Source organism: Rhagoletis pomonella, unplaced genomic scaffold, assembly GCF_013731165.1.
Source record: "Rhagoletis pomonella isolate Grant_MI unplaced genomic scaffold, Rhpom_1.0 Rhpom_scaffold_00008, whole genome shotgun sequence".
Taxonomy (NCBI): domain Eukaryota; kingdom Metazoa; phylum Arthropoda; class Insecta; order Diptera; family Tephritidae; genus Rhagoletis; species Rhagoletis pomonella.
In genome coordinates this window covers 36,115,558-36,121,557 of record NW_023458562.1, presented here as the reverse complement: position 1 = coordinate 36,121,557, position 6,000 = coordinate 36,115,558, and positions in this window count along the sequence as shown.

Here is a 6,000-nt window from a genome sequence, read left to right as displayed (position 1 = left end):
GTATGTTACTGTTCTAGCATTCATGGCGGCACGAAATGCTACAAATGAAAGTCTTCAAATCGGTACCAGGGCCGAATATAATTTCTGAGGAATATTTAGTAGGAAGGTACCTCCACTCCAGAATTTATATGAATGCCAATTTTTTGCATATCGCTTTAGACGTATCCAGCAGCCTAGCTATGTTCGGTTTTAATCTGAATTTTTTTCTAAATGGTGGTAAATTGTGACGCTCAAACGTGTCTTGTTAAAATTAAAAATTCTTTGAAAAAGTTGAAAAAAAAATTTGAAAAAAGTTAAAAAACAGCATCAAAAATCTCATCATTACGATTCCGAATTTTTTAATTTTTTTTTTTTTAATATTTGTATGCAAATTTTTTAAGCTTAAACCGTTATGTCATTTGAAGGGTTTTTTCCAAAAAAAATCTTTAAGAAACTATTTTTATTCATAAAAAACTAAATTTTTGGAGGTATTTTCAAATCAGTCCAGCTCACGTAAATCTTAATATTTTTCCAAAATATTTTGGCGGACGTCTTAAAATATAATAGATTTTATAATTCCAATGGAAAATAGTACCGATTTTTTTTTTGTATGGGGAGTGATGCAGTCTAATGTACACAAATCGTTTAAAACTTTGTTCAGAAATTAGAAAAATTCAGCAGGTTTTCTCAACAGCAAACTTTGAATTCAGAATTTTTAAGGAGACTCGAAGTTTTCAATTTTTTCCATTTTTTCCATATAAAGTGTGTTCGAAAATTTCTTAAACGGACGAAAATATATGACACCGTCAGAAAAAAAATAATCAAAAATCATCGGGATATTGGGAAACTTGCAATTTTTTAATGGACTATAAAACTGCAAACTTAGAATCTTTCTAAAAATTCGGAATTAAAAGCTGGTTGTTGCGAAAACTTTCTTTTTGTACTGCGTATTCGAAATAGAATTCAGCGGTTTTTAAATTTTTCTCGCGGCCCGTATTTTAATTTTGTGGCGCTTTTAATTTTCACTTTTTGGAATTTTTTTTATTTATAATGTGTTATGTGATTTTTTTTTTATATACATATTGGCATTTTATGCTAAATTCCTATATTTTATGATTGTGCCAAAACAGGATGAATTGTGCCTTCACTGGGTAGAGACATTTTATTGGGCTATTAAGAATTTTGGTTCTTAATTGGTAAGCCAATTACAAATGAAAGAGCAAATTGCGAATGCAGCGAAGGTGCTTTAACGAAAAATTAATTTAAAATGATATACATATTTACTAACAGCACAACAACAACCATTTTGTTATTTTTGAACCACTTTTTCAGTTAAAAGCTTTCTCACTTAGCCTTATATTTATTAGCTTTTATACCCACATTTCCAACAAAAGAAAAAGTTTCTGACTTGCCTTTTGCACGAGCTGTGGTTTTTCTTTCATGGCAGTTAAGCAAAACTTTTCGGTTTCGGCTGCTGGTTGCGTATAAATTGCACAAAGAAATTGAAAATGTATAAATGAAACGAGAAGAAAAAAAAAATCGAAGAAAATGAAAATTTAATGTATTGAAATGATAGGTGCTCTTTTTTTGAGGCCCATGAATAAAAAATGCACGAACCAATCACTGCAAATGTGGTTTAATTACTGCAAAAAATACTTCGACTGACAGCTGGCAGTTGACAGCTGACAGCACAGAAAAATAAGAGATGCTTGTAAATGAAATATTAGCAATGACAAATCTCTTTCTTCAAATTGGAATGCGATACGTTTTTTGCATTTACTGAAATGCAAATTTAATTTTTTGCCTGTTAGTTAAAAAAAGCATTGCATACATAAATTAATTAAAATTATTAATATACAAATGTAAGTTAGTGCAAGGTTTGAATACTTAAAATTTAATTACATATATTAACAATCAAACTTATTACAAAATTAGTTCAAAACTAGCAGCACTTAAAATAATTACTTTTTTTTTAATTATTCCCTCTCCGGAAAAGCCAAATTGATTCAAATAATTTCTCGCTTTTCTGTTGTGGTTTATTTAAACCGCGAACTTGCAACACCAGCACATTAAAAAAGGAATCTTTTCAACCACTGCAACTTGTATTTATTCGACCAACTATTTGTACGTTTGCGTCTGTCTGTATGTATGTACATATGTATTGTATGCCTGTAGTTCAGTCTGCTCGCTCTTGCACTTACATGCACACATACAGACATTGTAGCATTGAAATATTTTTGCCACAATGTTGCTTACAAAAGATTGACTGACCGAATTTTTGTACAATTTCGAATCAACATTTACGAGAATTCTTTGATGCTATTGAATATTTAATAGAGCGCAAAGTTTTTGCAACGAATAAAATTGTTGGCCTGAAATGAAACAATTATTTGTAAAGTGTAAGGAAATAAGAAATAAAAATAAAGTTTAAACTTGGAATACATTTTAAGCTGTAACTCAGTGCGATTTAAATGTCCATATGGGTGTTATTGCTTACCTTAGGGCGCATTTCATTGCTGAAAAATTATTCAAGGAAAAATCAAACTGAAATTTATTTTAACTAAATGGAATACCATTTCGGCAACTCAATGCATACAACGTTTTTCGAAATGACGAATGCATTCATCCTTACCTCAAAACACCACATTGGTATCTAGTCAAAAGGTCTGTGAGCTTGCCTCAATGAAATTTGCAGCGAGAAGGCACCAGATCCGGCTCCGTCGTCAATCTTAAAAAAAAAGAAATTTGTGTATGTGTGGAAATTATTTTCGCCACTGATTAGAATGGTGTCTATAACTTGAGTTACATATCTTGTCCGTCAATTGATTCAGAGTTATCTGATTGTTCGCATGTACGCGATCTTTCGCATATCCCGAATCTTCAAATTACGCGTACTGGGTATTTCTGCATATAGGACGATAACTAGCCACGTTGAGTGGAATGTGGCCTCCTTTTGGTTGAAACCACATTTCTTTCAAACAGTTGTGGCGGAGGGCGCGATTAATCTTTATCCCGAAAGTTGGTAAAAGGGACTACTCGCTAGCTAAGTCGTTCAGACCAATGAGCTTAATCTCCTTTGCGTTAAAAGTAATGGAGAAGATAATAGACAACTATATTAGAAGCGTTTTATCTCTCCTCCCTAGATAATAAAATGAGGTTTGCACCGCGACCTATTGGTCTATTGTGCCCATCTCCCCTCCCTTCAACTTCTCTCCTACGATGGTATCCGCTGCCAAGATTATGCGAACTAGATAGTGGACATTACCAGGGGAAAGTTTGAGAGCACCCTCCGTGATGTTATTGAAAAGGGTTTAAGATTAACAAAGGGATGGTGTGACAAGTTAGAGCTTATCATGTGTCTAGCCCAAACCGCCATCATACCTTTTACTAGGAAAAGAGTCCTGCCGGTCATGAGGGACATAACCCTGGAGGGAGTCGTGGTCAGCGTCGCCAGCGAAGTGAAGTGAAGGTAGACTTATCCTACACCCCAAAACTTCAATGGAAGACACATGTGTAAACGATCACAACGAGACAAACGCTCACCAGGCTACAACTACTGGCCAATGTATGATAACAGGAGCGATGCGTACATGTCCGATGACGGCGCTGGAAGTAGTCTTCGAACCTGAGCCTCTTCATATAACCATAGAGCAGGCAGCCAAAAGAACTATGCTTAACATTGTGAGAGAGAGATTCGGAAAAGGTAAGTTAATTTCCCCTAGGAGTATGGAGAAGCTAGGGCCATCGCTCCCACTAGCCTTGTTCCCAAGAGATGACATAGGCAAAACCAAAGTTTTTGAGAAGATATTCAAAGTAGAGGTTTGCAGCAAAGCAACCTAGAGTGTCTCCGCCTTCGAGGGACTACTTCTTCTTTTTGTAAAGTTAGGGGACTGGACCTCATCCTGGTGCTCACTCACAGAGGACAACTATAATCTAAATTACCTTTTTTTCTTTTTATATGCCATAATAATCGTTTAGAGTTTTAGGCCGAGATTAAAAAAAATCACCTAAGGGAGATCATATACATAATCGGATGGAAGATTTATGCTGCGGTATTATTGTTCATCGAGAGAGGGCTCGTGCTTTCCAATTGCTTAATCTCCAGACTGGCGTTATTGGTCGCGGTAATGCTGGATCCAAGAGAGAGAAGTGCTTCTCTATTTCAAGAGTATACCTGGCAACAGTTACTTGTGTATTAAAATGGGAAGACTCCTTGTTTGTGACCAGGCAGTACTACTAAATTTCAGATTCACTAAGCATTTAACGACAGAGTGGGACATTAAAACACATCCGAGTCATTAAAAAAAAAAAAAAACAAAAAAAAAACATTCTCATTAATGCCGAGTTTCCACTGGGCATTGAAATGACAAACAAACAAATTTTGACATTTAGAAAATTACTCGTAAAACATTAGGTAGGCTATTTTAAGTCATAGTGGAAACTCGGCATTAGGCTTAAGTTCTAAACGGACACCAAAAACTGACACTCAATTTTCTCGGTGCGAATATTTGTCCCTTGATGAATTTTAATTTAATAACAAATTCAAATTTAATGTAAATTCATGTTTGAAAACACGCCCACATGTTTGTATGTTTTCATGCGCCTACGACAATGTTGATTTATGTATTTAGCATCGAAATCCTTAAAGCTTTTACTTTTTGCTTTCTCCAAATACCTTAAGCATATGCGCATAAATGTGTAAATACATACATATATACCACATACATATGTATACTATATATGTAAGTATTGTCAAGCCATATAGAAAAAATTCAACAAATCGCCATATGGACAGTGGTTGCCACATAATTATGGACACAATTTTTTTTACAAGCTTCGACAGTTTAATTTTTCTTAATTTATTTTTTATTTATGCAACGAAAATCATATAATACAATGTTTCAGGATTTATAGAAATTAGCCAAATTGAACCAAATGGTCATCAAAATTTCAAACTCTTCTCCCATATATAAAAAAAAGTTGTGTCTGAATCCCACTTATTTTTATTACCCGCATACTTTTCTGCGTTATAACACTGCAGGGAAAACATAATGTTTTGAAATATCACAAAAAACTCCAAGGTACATAGACTTCTCTAGATCAGGTCACGTTCCCCAAAATGTTTTGGTTTTAAGTTTGCATTGTGAATGAAATGAAACAAATAACGTATTTTTCGTTTTCATTTGTAATAAGGCCTGTACTTTCACAAAAAAAAATCAAGCTACTAACGAAGAAATGAAAATTAGTTTTGATTTTTTGTACAGAGAATTGTTCACAATATACCGAAAACGCCCTATCTTAGACAACTTTTCAAGAACACTCTCAATGGAAAATATATTGATAAGATGCTCAGATAGGGCGTTTGAGTTACATGGCTTTCGTTGCCGTCTGAACTATATTTATACAAAAAAAAAACAATTCAAAATAAATAAAGAAAAAATAAGTTGTCAAATTTTGTAAAGAAGTCGCGCCCCTAATTATGTGTTCACCACTGTATTTACATATAAGCCTACATACATAGACCCGCTGGAAGAAGTTTTCGCAGATATATTTTTTTTACAAATTTCATTTTTTTATAAACAATTTTTTTGAATTTCATTCTATAGTATACATAAGCCATTCAAATATAAGTTTCAAACTTTGAGTCAAATTTAGAAACATTTACCAAAGCTTCATCAAAATTTGACTGGAAAAAGTTTTTGTAGATATATTTAATAAAAAAATTCATATTTTTTCATAAAAAAGATTTCATTAATTATTCATTAAAATATAGGTGATTCTGAACCAGTCGAATATAAATTTCAAGCTCTCAAATTCTCTACTTATTCTTAAAAACCCAATTTTACCCAATGACTTCCCGCACTAAAAAATTTTTAGTTCGGTTAATTTTTAACCAATTTTAAATTTTTATATGGCTTTAGAAAGAAGATATTTGCACTATTTAAAGAAATAATAAATTTTGTGAGCACATTGTAAATATGTGGAAAATTTTTGAAATAATTCTAAAATTTAGACCAATGC